Source organism: Papaver somniferum, chromosome 4 (assembly GCF_003573695.1).
Source record: "Papaver somniferum cultivar HN1 chromosome 4, ASM357369v1, whole genome shotgun sequence".
Classification (NCBI taxonomy): domain Eukaryota; kingdom Viridiplantae; phylum Streptophyta; class Magnoliopsida; order Ranunculales; family Papaveraceae; genus Papaver; species Papaver somniferum.
Genome location: NC_039361.1, coordinates 72501341 through 72519575, shown reverse-complemented (window position 1 = coordinate 72519575; position 18235 = coordinate 72501341).

The window sequence follows — 18235 nt, the reverse complement described above, 5'->3', positions numbered from 1 at the left end:
TTCCGCTACCCAACATCGACTTAACATTAGATGCAATTGGAGGCAAGACACGTTTCTCCTTCATCGACGGCTTCAATGGATATAACCAAATAAATATGGCCATGGAGAACGCAAAGAATACCGCTTTCCAAACTTCGTACGGGAACTTCTACTACGTTGTGATGCCCTTCGGGCTAAAGAACGCCGACGCCACGTACCAGCGCGCCATGACATCCATATTCCACAATCCGCTGCATCATACGGTAGAAGTATACGTTGACGACATCGTCGTTAAAACCTCGGAGACCGAGAACCATGAATCCCATCTAAAGACAGTCTTCGAAAGATGTAGAAAATACAAACTCAAGATGAACCCGCTCAAATGCGCTTTTGGGGTAACATCTGGTAAATTCTTGGGATTTGTCGTAACCAATGAAGGAATTCAGGTGGACCCGAGTAAGGTCGAGGAGATTATGACTATGACATCACCAACTAATACCAAAGAACTCTGGGCGTTTATAGGGCGGATATCTTACATACGGCGCTTTGTACTTGGTCTGTCTCAGATAATGTCAGCGTTCCTGCCCCTACAAAAGAAGGGGACCATCTTCAAATGTGAGGAAACCCAACAGATCCCGTTTGAACGACTGAAAAAATGCCTCATCATCCCCCAAGTCCTCATACCATCGATAAAAGGAGTGCCTTTATACCTTTACACGACGTTCACTAGCTCAGCCATATGAGCGGTTTTGGCACAAGATATGGGAGGAAACGACTTATCACCCATCTACTACGTGAGCTGGGTTTTGAGATACGCGGAGTTGAGGTACCCACGAGTGGAACAAGCGTGCCTAGCCCTCATCTACGCAACGCAGAAACTAAGACTGTGACGCACAAGACGATCGTTGTGGCTGCGGCGAACCCTGTAGCTTACCTCGCCTCCAAGCCTGTCCTGATAGGGAGAACATCCCGATGGCAGTTGCAGTTATCGAAGTTTGAACTTGATTATCAGCGGCCTAAAGGAGTAAGGGGGCAAGCGATCGCTAATCTAATGGCTATGTTTCCTGGAGAGGGGAATAACGAGATTCATGATCATGTGCCCGGGGAGGTAGCTGCTGCTGATATCAACAAGCCATGGACTATGTTTTTCTACTGATCGTCATACGATACCGTCGGAGGATAGGGAGTGGTTTTTGAGGCCCCGCAAGGAGATTTGCTCTCGTATTCGTTCAAACTAGACTTCCCGTCCAGCAATAATGTTGCTGAGTACGAAGCTTTAATCCTAGGGATCAGGATAGCGAAAGAACTCGGAATGGGAGGCATAGAGATAAAAAGGGACTCGGGGATTGTAACCAACCAAGTCAACGGGGATTTCCACGTCAAAGAGCCACATTTAGCGCCGTATCGAGCAGAAGCTCAAAACTTGATGAATCAGACATGGTCGACCCTAGATCATACGGGCAGAGGTAAGAATAAACATGCAGATGCCCTGGCAACCCTAGCTAGCAAGATACAACTAAATGATAAGGAAGAGGGTACGGTAACAGTTAGAAGAAAAGAGTTTCCTAGCACCTGGAAAGAGGACATGGCCTTTGAAGAAGTATACGATTGGAGGCGGACTTACATCGACGATCTAACCAAAACGGAGGAGGACCGCGTAATACCTATCCAAGCTCTGAAACAGTTCGTATTGATCCAAGGAGCTCTGTACTATCGAGCAGCAGGGGGATCTCTTTCCAAGTGCGTAAATAAGAGGGAAGCGGAAAAAAAACTCCAGGAGCTACATGTAACAACGTGTGGACAAACTGAAGCCGTTCATCTCTACATAAAGCTTCATAGGAGAGGGGTATATTGGCCAAGTATGTCAGCACATGCAGCGGCCCTTCAAGACGGTTGCGTTGATTGCCAGGCTCCACTGCAACCCGTCGAAGTTTGCACAGTCGAAGGAGTAGATTGGAGACAACCCTATATAGATTTCATCCAAAATTGTAAACTACCCAGTGAAAGGCAGGCAGCGCTAAAAATTCAGAAGAAAGGGGCGCGTTTCTTCATCCATGAGGGGATCCTCTATCGCAGAAGCTATACCAATGCTATGTTAAGATGTTTATCAGACCAAGAGGCGGCCGAAGTAATGACCACAACGCAGAACATCAGGGAATGCGGAAGTTATTTCTACAGCTCTATGAAGGAGGGTTTTATTGGCCCACTATGGAAAGCGATATTACAGAACATGTGAGGAGATGTCTCAAATGCCAGACACACGGAGACCTAATCAGAGCACCCCACACCTTGCTAAATAGCGTGGTAACACCCTGGACGTTTCACAGCTGGGCATTGGACATTATAGGACAGATCAACCCAATGTCCTCGAAACGCCACAAGTACATAATAACCGCCACAAAGTACACCACAAAATAGGTCAAGGCGATATCTCTCAAAGACTACGCCGGGGCAACTATTGCAGCATTCATCAAAGAATACATCATCTGCAGATTTTGCGCGCCCATGATTATCAGAGCAGATAATGCAAAATCATTTGTAAACAAAGACATGATAGATCTGCTGCGCCAATATAATGTAAGGCTTCACACGTCCACCCCCTACTATCCTCAGGGAAACGGGCAGGCAAAGGAAAGAAGTAAGACGCTCATCTGAATCCTGAGAAGGACAATGGAGGATCACCATAGAGAGTGGCATGAACAGCTCCCACTTGCGGTATGGGCATACAGAATCTCGAAACGAAGCTCCACGGGGGCGTTGCCATATTATCTGGTCTATGGGGAACACGCGATATTGCCGGCAGAGTTTTCAATTCCATCCACAAGAGTAGCAACGGATAGTCATACGATACCGGGCGAAGTAAGCCGCTTTGCTCATTTAGATACAATAGAAGAAAGTAGAGCACAGGCAGAACGGTTTGCAGAGGCATACAGAAAGCTCACGGCAAATTACTATAACTAGAGCGTAAAGGAAAGAAAATTCGAGGTGGACGATTTGGTCCTTAAGATCGCTCCACATGTACAAAGAAATGCTAGTGCAGGGAAATTTTCCGCGAGCTAGGAAGGACCATTCAAAGTAAGGAAGGTGTAAAAAAGCGGATATTACAAGCTCCAACGTATGAATGGTACGAAGGTCAAGTCACCGATCAATGACAAATGGCTAAAGAAGTTTTACGCATAAACCGATCAATGTAAACGCTCTCGTTTCAAATAAAAAGCCAACTTTTGATATATGATTTGTAACATCTACAAAGGTTGCAGGAAAGCCAATGGCGCCCGATCGACTTACAAAAGGCTGCGGGGACACCAACGGCACCCGATCGGCTGACAAATTAACTAAAGGTTGCGGGAATGCCAATGGCACCCGATCGACTGAAAAAAGGTTACGGGAATGCCAATGGCGCCTGATCGACTGACAAAAGGCTGCGGGGATGCCAATGGCACCCGATCGGCTGGCAAATTTACTAAAGGTTGCGGGAATGCCAATGGCGCCCGAACGACTGACAAAAGATTGCGGGAACTCCAATGGCACCCGATCGACTGACAAAAGGCATCGAGGACGCCAATGACACCCGATCGGCTGACAAATTTGCGGGTACGCCAATGACACCCGATCGACTGACAAAAGGCTGTGGGGACGCCAATGGCACCCGATTGGCTGACAAATTTACTAAAGGTTGCGGGAATGCCAATGGCACCCGATCGACTGACAAAAGGTTGCGGCAATGCCAATTGCGCCTGATCATCTAACAATTCACAACAACTGCAGGAACGCTAATAGCGCTCGATCGGCTAACATATACCCCGCACTCCCGATTCCCGTTGAGAAAAACTAAGGGGGGAGTAGGTGCATTTAACATATACATCGCCCTCCTGGTTCCCATTGAGAAATACTAAGGGGGGAGTAGGCGCGTTCAATATATACATCTCTCCCTCTCGATACCCGTTGAGAAAAACTAAGGGGGGAGTAGGCGCGTTTATCATATACTCCGCCCTCCCGATTCCCGTTGAGAAAAACTAAGTGGGGAGTAGGCGCGTTTAACATATACCCCACCCTCCCGATTCCCATTGAGAAAAACAAGGGGGGAGTAGGCGCGTTCAACATAAACATCTCGCCCTCCTGATTCCCGTTGAGAAAAACTAAGGGGGAGTAGGTGCGTTTAACATATACCCCGCCCTCCCGATTCCCGTTACGAAAAACTAAGAGGGGAGTAGGTGCGTTTAACATATATCCCTCCCTCCCGATTCCCGTTGAGAAAAACTAGGGGGAGTATTCGCGTTCAATATATACATCTCGCCATCCTGATGCCCGTTGAGAAAAACTAAGGGGGAAGTAGGCGCGTTTAACATATACCCCGCCCTCCCGATTCCCCTTGAGAAAAACAAGAAGGGAGTAAGTGTATCCCTAATCCCCTCATTGGTCGCCCACCAATTCCTCAACAAAAAGGGGGGAAAGGGGGAGTGAGGGTAAATACGTCGTCACAAGTTCCTACACCGTGTTCCTACTAAAGGGGGATGGAGTATGAATTCTTTAAATAAACCCCCACAGAGAGGAAAAAAAGGAAGGCAGACGGAGAGAAACACACTACATAGAATAAATATCCGTGTACAAAAGAAAATCTAAAAAAAAAACAAAAAAGAAATAAAAAAACAAAAAAGACAAACAAGAAGAAGGGAGAAGCTAATTAAACCAACGGCAAAAAGTCGTCTGTCGTTTATTCGTCATCCGATAGTAACGCACGACAATGAGAAATGTCTGCATCTACAGACTGCATCATTAAGAGCGCTTCCTCGTGTTGATCAATGGCAATAGTCAATGCATAATCGGTCTCATTAGCCAATTCGGCGAGTCCCTTTATTTCGCCGGGAGCTTTCGATTTACGAGCAGCGGCTAGCATTTCCGCTCGATCATGATAGATCGTGCGTATCTTATCCGCGTGCACTGCTCATAAAGCCAATAACATATCTATCTCCCCCCTCAGAAGGAGAAAGCGCCTCAATTCATCGGGAATATCAAAAGAGCGAACAAGCGCGGAAACCGTCGCGAGGGTTAAAGTATATCCGCGTAAGTGAGGAAAGGCATGCTCAGAGATGGACAGACGAAAGTTAGCTATGGCTTGATCTACACTTGCCATCGTAACAACAGATTCCTTAAAGAGCTGATCCGCAACTTGACGAATCTCAACCGTCTAATCCAATGCGCGCCGAATCTGGACATACACGTGCCCCCTCACCAGAATCCTTTCGGCCATTTGGTATGTACTATATTGATCATAAAATTGGGATCGTTTGGCATCCCGGTCGATCTACCTCCGCGACTTGAGCGCTTCAATCTCCGCTTTTACCAACAATACCTCGCGAGTTCCTCCTCCTTGTATCGAAGGTCAACCAGCGAGGGTATTGGCACCAACGAAAGAACGTAGCCATGAAGAAGATATTTCATTTACAACGAAAGAAATAAACAGACAAGTTAGAGCTCAAAGAAGCCAATATTGCATGTATTTATATAGAATCATGAAAGTACAAAACGATTACAGCGATCATAGAAACCATGACTGACACGTGGACAGCATCCTAATGGTTCCGCCTCTTGAGCGGCATGATAGGCTTCAGACGCCTCCCTAAATTTAGTGTTCGCATCATGCCTGTTGGTAACTCTTCGCTCCCGTAGAGCCTTGACTTCAGCCTTCACGAGCATAAGACGTTTCAGTTCATCATGTTTGAACATCACAGAGGTTAGTGCGGGAATAGGCGTTAGGGCTAGCACATACCCATGAAGAGAGTCAGGCATGAGAGTCAAGTAACTCACAAGGGAAAAATGGGAGAATGGAAGAAAAGCCAAGAAACGAAATGAGAACGCATAAGTTGTACAATATATACGGAAGAGGGACACCGTTTACGAGGCAGTGACCGGTGGCCTTCTCCATGCGTAACGGAACACGTGTATCGACTCGATCATATAAGTATGACTATAAGGTTATCTTACGATTAACCTCATAGTCAGGGGACTAATGTTGATACATGAAAAATGGTTTCCCTTAACTAGGCTAGGGTGCACCAAAAAGGGGAAAGGCCACACACAAAATATGGGGACTTGGGGACTAAGGCCCAAGTCCACCAAGGAAGTATCCATAAGATGGAAGGGACAGTGAAGAAATTAACAAGAAAGAAGAAGTTTATATTAGAGAAGGGATGGCATTAATAGTAATTAAGGAGGTTTAGGACACATGGCAAGATGTCATAAAAATAAGGGGCTTTTGGAAAGACTATATAAGGAAGGACAAAGTACAATGGAAAGACAACTCTCTCTCTCATACTATTCTAAGAAAAAGAAGGTCATCTTGGTGCACTAGGACGGGTAGGACCTGACGAGAATTTCGGTATTAACACCTGGTAACATCTTACATGATTTGTGTGAGGCAGTCATTTGATGTAGACTCAGAATGTTTCGTATTGATCTATTGATCACTTAAAAATTGCTTCGAAGCTAATAGTTTGTGTGAGACATCTATTCCCGTCTTCCAAGAATGTTTCAATGATTAAGATGGAGTTTAGAACAATTAACCGTTGATTGAATATAGAATGATATGTGTACTTGTATGCTAACTGTTGCAAGTTATTCAAAGTCCGGGAACCATATTATGCATACCCGTATGCATACTGGTTTGGAAGTTGAAGTCCGGGAACTTAGTATGCATACCCGTATGCGCACTGGCGTGATAGTTCAAGTCTGGGAATTCAACTGTGTTTGGTCACGTACGACAGTATGCGTACCCGTTCCCATACTGGCGAACCCATACCAAGTCCGGAACTCTAAGTATGTGTACCCGTTTTCATACTTGAGTGGGTTAAGTTCTAAAATCGGTTTGTTCATGAACTAATACATTTATATATTAAGGAATGCAATGTTTTGCAAACCGTGGCTATAATGTTAATGAATTGATTCAAGTGAATCAAAATCAATTTTGCTTCAATTGTGTCTTATATACTTCTATGAGAATATAAACAATTGAAAAACTCCATGACTAGTTTTATTTGAGTCATTTGAACTAGTTGTGATTAATATGAACAAGGTTGATATGAAAGTGTTCATATGGTTAACTTCGGTTTACTATTGTTAAGCCAACCATATGCACACGTTTGGGTACGGTTACTCATACCTAAATGAAGTCACAATTTCATTTGTGTATAACAAGCTAAGTTCGATCTAACGGTTGAAATATATTAGCTTGACTTTAATCGGGTTTTCATATAACGGTAAATATTGACTGCTTTGTTACCAAGGTAACATTGATTGCAAACCCTGATTTGAGGACTATATAAGGGAGAACTCTAGCAACTGGGAAACCTAATCTCCACACCTCCTGTGTGATACTAGTTGCGACTAGAGTCGATTCTCCTTTAACCTAAGCTTTTCCTAAAACCATTATAGGTTAACGACTTAAAGACTTCACCGGGGATCTGAAGCCAAACCCAACTATTTTTTTTTCTGTGGTTGCTTGTTATGATATTACTTTGTTCTATCGTATTGAGTACTATCTTCTCTAAGATTTGCTCGAGATTTAATCTCCGATAGGTAAGATAATAAGTAGTCACAAACATCTTCATCTCATCGTTTGTGATTCCACAATATCTTGTTTCGCTTCCATACGATTAATATTATTGTGAGGTGATAGATATTACTAGGCTGTTCTTCGGGAATATAAGTCTGGTGTACCAATTGATTCCTGTTCACCTTGATCAAAAGACAGAACAAAACGCATAGGTATTTCTGTGAGAGACAGTTTTATCTATTCAATAGACTTTTCTGTGTGAGACAAATTTGTTTATCAAGTCTTCGACTTTGGGTTGTAACAACTCTTAGTTATCGGTGAGATCATCTAAGGGAATCAAGTGCGCAGAATCCGGCGTAGTTCAAGAGGCGTAAGGAACGCGACCGTACCTTAATCAGTGTGAGATTGGTTAGGGCTCAACTACATTCCAGTCCAAAGATAACTTGTAGTAGGCTAGAGTCTGTAGCAGCTTAATACATTGTGGTGTTTCAAATATGGACTCGGTCCCGAGTTTTTCTGCATTTGCAGTTTCCTCGTTAACAAAATATCTGGTGTCTGTGTTATTTCTTTTCTGCATTATATTTCTATATAATTGAAATATCACAGGTTGTGCATAGTTCAATCAGTTAGATAATCCAACCTTTGGTTGTTGATATAAATCGATTGACACTTGGATATTGGTTTTTGGTACCATCCAAGTTATTTTTCATATTAATCCGTCTCACAGATTTCTATCTGTTCGATTGCAGATTGATTTGAGAAAATGAGATATAACTCTTGGATTTATTTCCTTGATTGAATCTGATTGTATAGTTGATTCTCTTGGAAATATATTGGAGTTTGTCCATACAGATTGCCTAAACGAAATATTGGGTGTGGTTGTCAGACCCCCAGTTTTTCAATTGGTATCAGAGCAGGCAAAAACGTTTAAGACTTCGTCAGTCTGTGTTTGTAGCAATCTGACTCTATGGACAAAAGTGCTATCTCTATAAACGTACCACCAGTCTTTGATGGCTCGAATTACTCATGGTGGAAAATTTCTATGCGTGCTTTTCTTCAAGCTCGTGATTTTAAAACATGGGTTCGTGTTGTTAATGGCTATGATCCTCCGGTTGATACAAAAGGCGATGTAACTGTTCCAAAGCATATTTGTAGATATGAACCTGACGAGATTCTTTTTACAAAGCAAAATTCTGACGGTTTCAATGCTATCATACATGCCATTACCCTAGATCTTCAGCACCATGTGACTATGTGTACTAATTCTAAAGTATCTCGGGATATCTCGGAAGGATATTACTTTCAAAGCACAAAATAACACTAGATTACTTGATAAAAGTAAAAGTAAAAGTGTTGGCAACTCTGAAGTTGATCCTATTGAGGATGATTCATCAGATGAAGATCTTGACAACTTATTTTCACTGATCACTAGACAGTTTAGATATCTTCTGTTGAAGAGAAGTAAACGGTTCATCAGAGATAAACCCAGGTTATCATTCAAACCTCACGACCGTGCTCCTCATAAAAACAGAGATATTGTCGACACTGATGATGAGGATATACCACAGTGCTTCAAGTGTGAAGGTTTTGGTCATTTTGCTAATGAGTGTCCAAATCGTAGAAAATACACTGGGAACAAAGGTCTTGCTGCAACTCTTGATGAGATGTATGATCACTATGATTCAAATAAAGATGAAAAGCTAAGTGTTGCACTTCTTAGTGAAAATATTGATTTTGATAATTGTAGAAATACGTACATCAATCTTGATATTCTTCCTGGAGAAACTTCGTCAACCTTTGGAGGATAAAATGGATTTTTCCTTGTCTACTGAAAATTCTATTTCACATGTTTCAGGTACCTCATTTGTTTAGCAGCATGCTCAGCTATGGTGTCTGAACCGTCCTCCATATTGACATGTTCTTATTGTACTTTTTCGGGTCATGAACTCTCTATGTGTTACAAGTACAAACATAAAAATAAGATATGTCAATAAACTTCAATGGAGAGCAAACCAATTAGCATACAAGCTCAAACTTTTTCAGAAGACTAATTCACCCGAGGTAAGTAAAAAACTCAATTCCTTTCCGAAGAAGTTAATTTCTAAAGAACTAATTAGACCTCTGCAGAAAAGAACAAGGTATAAACAGTCTGTGAAAAAGGGTGTTAAGAATTTTATACAAGAAGTGTATGGTGGACAGATTATTGTTCACCCCAACACAACTTAATTGTGTTGAAAGTGCATCTTGTCTTATGTGCCTGACTTCAAAGAGACAACAGTTTTGCACTGTTCAGGCTTTAAGAAAAGAATTTTCATTTTTCTTTTTTGTTGCTTTTGTTTTTGGAATTTTGTTAATCTTTTCATATCATAGATTGGTATTGAAAGAATTTCCCTTTTCATTAAAAAGGGGTTAAAATCGACAATTCTACCTTCTTTATGGTATGAATTGGTCGTACGTGAATCCCTCTCTGTATATAGGTTCCGTAACCCAACATTCTTTTTTCCTTCCCTGAAAAAATCTTTTTATCACAAGATTGCTTGTTGAGCTTTATTTGTGTATTTCTTTCACAATTTCGTACTTGTATGGAGACTCCAAGCATTATGTCGCCTGATATAAAATATGTTATCATGATTGTTAAGCCATCAATCATGAAGGAAAAAGATAAGTCTCTTTCCTCTATAACTTTAAAGAGAAAAATGAAGAATATGAAGAAACCAAGGGTTATCCCCTCTAATCTTCAGAAGTTTTCTGGTGTTCTTAAAGAGTTGAAGTAAACTAGGAAGGAGATCAATAAATAAAGGCTATTGTTTTAAGGACTCTTGAGATTCAGAAGGCCCTGGTTCGACATCAGTCAAGAAGGTTTGTTGGAATTGACTCCTTTCTTCATGAACCTTATGTTCCAACGGCTGTTGGCGAAAAGGAGTTCGGGGACGATAAAGAATTTTTCAGAGGTCTTAATGTCTAGGAAACTTCTTATGAGAATTTATTCTTGTGTTTTAAGAAGGATGACTAGGGTTTGGAAAAGCCTATATTGTGATTCCACATTTCTATTGCCAACAATTTTCATCTTGCAATGTTTTTATATTTATTTATTTAAAGTCTAAAGTTTATTTGAAAGATGACTTTGCAGTATTAATCTTTATTGGTTTTATATATTACAAAAATTGTTAAGAGATATGTGTGTTTGCATTCGTGAACTATGATTGTCCCATATGTCAAAAGTTAAACCTATTATGTCATTACGCAAATAGTGATGGAAGATAGGATGAACTTTTGATTGGAAAGATTAAGTCTATGATATCATTATGCAAATATTGATGAAAAATAGAATGAATCTTTGAATATTCCGCAATGTTGATCTTTCCCTGATCCACTTCTATGTGAAAGTATTGTATGGCTCCCTAAGTTCTCTTACGTTGAGCATTTCCGATTAAATTACTCTCTTGTGGTTAATTTAATTGAGTTTTCTGGATACAAATTCATGTGTCATGTGATTTTTTAATGTCCACGGAAATCCTTCTTTTCTTGTGAAAGTAAGGTCTCTCTTATTGTTTCTTTTAGGAACGACATTTTATGGGGGAGAGTTCTTATTTGAACTTGTGGTTAATTGCCAAATCTTTGTGGAGAGTGTGGCTGTGGAATATTGTAGGAGTTTTCTTCTATCTTTATAAACTTCTTGATGAATACACTAAGTTTCGACTATGTGAAATCATCGAAACAAAGTTGATATGTTCTCTTTTAGTCACGAAGTATCTCTATGAGAATTTCATTATGACCCCACTAGCTTTCGTAGCTTTGCCAATTTATATTGACAAAAAGGGGGAGAATTAATGTGTAGTTTACACTACAAATACATATGGTTTACAGATCATTATGTAAGGGGGAGTTATTTTCATTGTGAGATGAAGTATTGACTAAGGAGGAGTGATACATATCACCATAGTATAATTGTCAAAGTTGTGATACAATTGGACCTTGATGTTGTGTAATAATACTATGACACTGTATAACAATAATTGAGACAAATGTTTTCTTGTTGTTATTGCTACGGATATTCAACAAGTATGATGCTGAGTTGAACACTTTCAGAATCACTGGAGTACTTGGAAATGACGAAGATTTCAACTAATCTTGAAGAACCAGGGAAATCAAGCATTTGAATGAGAAGCTACAGAGTTTATTTATTTTGTAATCCATATGTATTGATAGTTTTTTCACTAAAATTGACAAAGGGCGAGATTGTTAGAGCCCTGCTCGTCGAACTCGCAAGCATTGCTATTTCAAGATTGTTGTCAAGTTTAGTTGCCAAAACCATAAGTCTTGATTTCTAGTCTACTTATAGCTATGTCTTTGATTAGGATAGAATGTGTAGTTGAGCATTAGACTTCACGATTTTCATCGATTGAAGACGAAAAACTACTAAGGGGAGCTTGTGGAGCTTCATCAACAAAAGGTATGTGGAGACTTGAACTCATCTATCACTCAGAATTCTATTTCGATTCTATCTTCTATTGAGACAAAAGTCGGATAGCTATATAGACTTTATATTATACACATTTGATATTTTCGAGCTGAGTTTAACTCGCTTACATATTTTTCGAAATCTGTGTCACTAAGATTTCGCTTTAGCCAAGGTCATCTTTATTCTTGACAAAAGTCAAAATATGATCATGTGAAAATCACCTGGTAACATCTTACATGATTTGTGTGAGTCAATCATTTGATGTAGACTCGAAATGTTTCGTGTTGATCTATTGATCACTTGAAAATTGTTTTGAAGCTAATAGTTTGCGTGAGACAGCTATTCCCGTCTTGCAAGAATGTTTCAATGATTAAGATGGAGTTTAGAACTATTAACCATTGATAAAATATAGAAAAATATGGGTACTTGTATGCTAACTGTTGCAAGTTATTCAAAGTCCAAGAACCATAGTATGCATACCCGTATGCGTACTGATTTGGAAGTTGAAGTCCGGAAACTTAGTATGCATACTCGTATGCGTACCGGCTGAGATATGCAAGTCTGGAATTCAACTGAGTTTGGTCACGTACGACAGTATGCGTACCCGTTCGCATACTGGTGAACCCAGACCAAGAGCGGAACTCTAAGTATGCGTACCCGTTTACATATTTGAGTGGGTTAAGTTCTAAAATCGGTTTGTTCATGAAATAATACATTTATATATTAAGGAATGCAATCTTTTGCAAATCGTGGCTATAATGTTCATGAATCGATTCAAGTGAGTTAAAATCGATTTTGCTTCAATTGTGTCTTGTATACTTATATGAGAATATAAACAATTGAACAACCCCATAACTAGTTTTATTTGAGTCATTTGAACTAGTTGTGATTAAGATGCACAAGGTTGATATGAAAGTGTTCATATGGCTAACTTTGGTTAACTATTGTTGAGTTGACCATGTGCACACGTTTGGGTACGGTTACTCATACCTAAATGAAGTCACATTTCATTTGTGTATAACAAGCTAAGTTTGATCTAACAATTGAAAGATATTAGCTTGACTCTAATCGGGTTTTCATCTGACGATGAATATTGAATGCTTCGTTTCCAAGGTAACATTGATTGCAAACCCTGATTTCAAGAATATATAAGGGAGAACTCTAGCAACTGGGAAACCTAATCCCCACATCTCCTGTGTGATACTAGTTGCGATTAGAGTCGATTCTCCTTTAACCTAGGTTTTTCCTAAAATCATTATAGGTTAACGACTTAAAGCCTTCATTGGGATTCTGAAGCCAGACCCAACTATTTTCTCTGTAATTGCGTGTTCTAATATTACTTTGTTCTATCGTGTTGAGCACTATCTTGTCTAAGATTTTCTCGAGATTTAATCTCCAATAGGTAAGATAAAAAATAGTCATAAACATCTTCGTCTCATCGTTTGTAATTCCACAATATCTTGTTTCGCTTCCATACGATTATAATTATTGTGAGGTGATTGATATTACTAAGCTGTTCTTCGGGAATATAAGTCCGGTGTATCAATTGGTTCCTGTTCACCTTGATTTATCAAAAGACGGAAAAAAAACTCGTAGGCATTACTGTGGGAGGCAGATTTATCTATTCAATATACTATTCTGTGTGAGACAGATTTTTTTATCAAGTCTTCGACTTTGGGTCGTAGCAACTCTTAGTTGTGGGTGAGATCATCTAAGGGAATCAAGTGCACAGAATCCGACGTGGTTCAAGAGGCGTAAGGAACACGACTGCCCCTTAATCAGTGTGAGATTGGGTAGGGCTCAACTACATTCCAGTCCGAAGTTAACTTGTAGTAGGCTAGAGTCTGTAGCGGCTTTATATTGTCTGGTGTTCAAATCTGGATTAGGTCCCGTGGTTTTTCTTCACTTGCAGTTTCCTCGTTAACAAATTTTCTGGTTTCTGTGTTATTTCTTTTCCGCATTATATTTCTATGTAATTGAAATATCACAGGTTGTGCGTAGTTCAATCAATTAGATGATCCAACCTTTGGTTGTTGATATGAATTGATTGACACTTGGATATTGGTCTTTGGTACCATCCAAGTTATTTCTCATATTAATCCGACTCACAGATTTTTATCTGTTCGATTGCAGATTGATTTGAGAAATTGAGATATAACTCTTGGATTTATTTCTTTGATTGAGTCTGATTGTCTAGTTGTATCTCTTGAAAATATATTGGAGTTTTTCCATACCGATTGCCTAAACAAAATATTGGGTGTGGTTGTTAGACCCCCGGTTTTTCACTTTAATTACTAGCAATTAAATACATATCTCTAGGGAATAAAAATTAGTAATGTGCATTTACTAATTGGAGATTTTCTATTGAGAGATTTCCAAAAATATTGGATAAAGCATTTCCTGGAATTATGAAAACCGAATGGGCATTTATTGCATATCTTCAGAATACTTTCGGTTTTGGAAATTCCTTGGTGTCCAAACATCCTTGGTCTATAAATACCTAAGTTTGAATTTCTAGCAAACTATCCTTAGAGCCAGGCAAACTTCATCTTTTTGTTGTTTCTGGTGGAGCCGTCTATTCGGAAAGGAAAGTAACCTAATTAGGCGAAATCTCTTACGACCGCTCGTTTAAAGACTTATGTGGGATCAAGAATCTCTACGAGTACCGTTGGTGGGAAACTATATAATTGTAGTTTATTAGTTTTTGATTGACTAACGGTTGTTGAACTTTGATTGCACCTAGTTTGTTTATTCTTTAGAATCTTCTCTTCTGATATAAGATTCACTCAAACTAGATCGAAGTATCAACGAGATCTTTAGAAGTGTTTGTAGATCTAAAGACATGTTGTGATAATCCATTGTTAACAGACTCCGTTTTGTGTGCGATTGATCACAAGAGATTCAAGTGGTGTTGTGCAGGTTTAATTAAAGATTAAAGAAGATTTCTTATTGGTTTGTCATATCTTTGTGTAGCAAAAACCTTGATCGTCTGGGATCCAACTAGAATCGAATAATTCGATTGATTAGTTGCGTGAGATCGGTAACACCTAATAGTTCCCTTGTGATCAATTTTGATTGCCACAAATCCGAATCTTATTACTTAGGTAATAAAGATTGGATTGATCTAACCAGGCAAAAGAGTTTATTAGTTTAGACAGAAGAGCCTTTGCATATGACTTGAGATATCTTTATCTTAAAGAATTAATAGAGTTGTTACCAAACAGATTTGTTGTTCCTTTACTGTTTGAAATACGATCCAAAGGAATTGTTTCAGTGCATGCACTCATTGAAAGTCGGAAATGCAGGGATACTGAAGAAACTAAGTGAACTAGGGTTAGCTTCCTGGCCTCAACTATACAAAGTTGGTTTAGAATTTGTATAGTGACTCAATTATGAAAGTATTTAATTCTGGACTAGGTCCAAGGGTTTTTCTGCATTTACGGTTTCCTCGTTAACAAAATCTTGCTGTGTCATTTACTTTTTCTTTCCGTAATTATAATTATTGTTATTATAATTTAAAGTAAATTACAAAAATGTTAACTTTACTTTACTTGATAGTGATTCTATAGAGTTTGGTTAAGTCCGAACAAGTAATCACAATTTGATTGTTGTATTGTCTCGATCTGTATCCATAGACGATCACATAAAGTGTGAATACCGATTTGTCGTATTTTCTCGACTTTGTCCATAGACAATCACTTTCGGTAAGATGGATTATATGTTGATAAATTAAACATTATGGTGTATTTGGATACCCTCCTCTTTTCAGATTTTATATGCTTTAATTACCAGCAATTAATACATAGCTCTAGAGAATAAAAATTAGTAATGTGCATTTACTAATTGAAGATTTTCTATGAGAGATTTCGGAAATATTGGACCAACATTTAATGGAATTAGGAAAACCATATTTTTGGGCATTCATTGCATATCTTGAGAATATTTCCGGTTTTGGAAATTCCTTGGTGTCCAAACATCCTTGGTCTATAAATACCTAAGTTTGCATTTCTAGCAAACTATCCCAAGAGCCAGGCAAACTTCATTTCTTGTTGTTTCTGGTGGAGTGTCTAATCGGATAGGAAAGTATCCTAATTAGGTGAAATCTCTTACGCCCGCTCGTTTAAAGACTTCCGTGGGATCAAGAAGCTCTACGAGTACCATTGGTGGGAAACTAGATAATTGCAGTGTTATTAGTTTTTGATTTGATTTGATTGACTAACGATTGTTGAAACTTTGATTGCACCTAGTTTTTTATTCTTGAGAATTTTCTCTTCAGATATAAGATTCACTTGGACTAGATCAAAGTATCGACGGGATCTTTAGAACTGTTGTTAGATCTAAAGATGTCCTGTGATAATCCGTTATTAACATACTCCGCCCTGTGTGTGATTAATCACAAGAGATTCAAGTGATGTTGTGCAGGTATTTGAAGGAAATAAAATATTTGAAGATGAAAAAGAATTCTTATTAGCTTTCGTATCTTGTGGATTTAGTGCACAAACCTTGATCGGATGGGATCCAACTAGAATCGATTTATCTTTGATAGATCTGATTGATTAGTTGTGAGAGATCGGCATTCTCTATATTTCTCTTTGAGATCTATATGGATTAAGTGCGAATCTAGACTTGACTATTTCGGCAGTTAATGTATAGATTGATCTAACCAGACAAAGAAGTTTATTAGATTAAACATAAGAGACTTTGTCAACAACTCATCTTACCTTGTAGCAAGATTGATTAGAGTGGTTACCAAACAGATTCTTCCTTTGTTGTTTGGAATACGATCCAAAGGACTTGATATTGACGTGCGTGACTCTAGAAGTCAAAGGTGTAGGGATACTGAGGGAACTAAGTATCTAGGGGAAGTCTGGTTGGTCTCAACTATACGAAGTTGGTATTAGATTTTGTATATTGGCTTAATTATGAGAGTATTCAAAACTGGACTAGGTCCCAGGGTTTTTCTGCATTTGTGGTTTCCTTGTTAACAAAATCTTGTGTTGTGTTATTTACTTTACTTCCGCATTATAATTATTTTATATTATAATAAAGTAAATACACTTGTGCATTAATCCTAATCACTTGATATTGATCCTATAGTAAATCGGTTTTGGACCATAACTATTATCAAGTGAATATCAAGTTATCGTATTGTCTCGACTTTGTCCATAGATGATCATATTTGGTATCGGGATTATAGGTTGAATTAAAAATATTGTGGTGTATTTGGGTACCCTCGTCTATTCAATTTGGAAAACGTAGTGGTATTTGAACTTTCTGTATTCAAGGTTTCTCTTATACTTGGTGATTCACAAGTTAAGATTGTTGCTCGGCTTATTGTATATGCTCTTATACTTTGCTCGGCTTAAACCCTTACTTGTCACTCATTTCTTATGTGTTTTATGTATTTGTATATATTTTAACTTGTTTTTATGTTTATGTATTTGTGGGATGCTCATGGTGCTAGAATCTCATATTTCAGTTTCACAAAGTGTACGTTATAAAATTGATTTTGCATCATTTGTTATTACAAATTTTCTGGTTTTGGGTTTCTTCTTAAAGTTTTGTTTCTGATTTTCTTTGTGTTTGCAGAAATCTAGGATTCAAATTTGGTGGTCTGAACAGAAGGATACAAGGATAGAGGGACGTATTATTATGAGTTATTCTCAGCATTCAAGTTCCAGTTTGTTGCTTTTTGTGAAATATTGAATTATGATTCTATGAATAGTTGGGTTTGGTTCAATCTTCCATGGTAGTATGCTTGGTTGATGTGTTGCTAAGTGTAGGTTAACTTATATCGTTTACCAAATAATTCGTAACAGTTTATGCCCTTCTTCTTCTTCTTCTATTTTGTAAATATTGAATCATGAACAAATGGTTATGGCTCGATATAGTTACTATATTGGAAGAGCATTCTTTTGTGTATGTGAAAGTACTATTACAATATTCGATGGAAAACGAAACACCAATTGGTAGGCAACGTCAAGTTGAGGCTGCAGTATGGGAACACTTTGATAGGAAAGAGCCGCCTTCAAGACATGCAAAGTGTCGTCATTGTAACGCAAGATTTGCGGCATATCCTATTAAAAATGGGACCTCTAATTTGATATTCCATCTAAAGAGATGTAGGTTCATGGTTAATCAGATAAGAAATTGATGGAATTCTAATTTATATTAGTATTAGTACGTATTTTTAATCTTAATGCCTTAAAAATTATGTTTGTAGCAGGTTGAATTTTGTATGC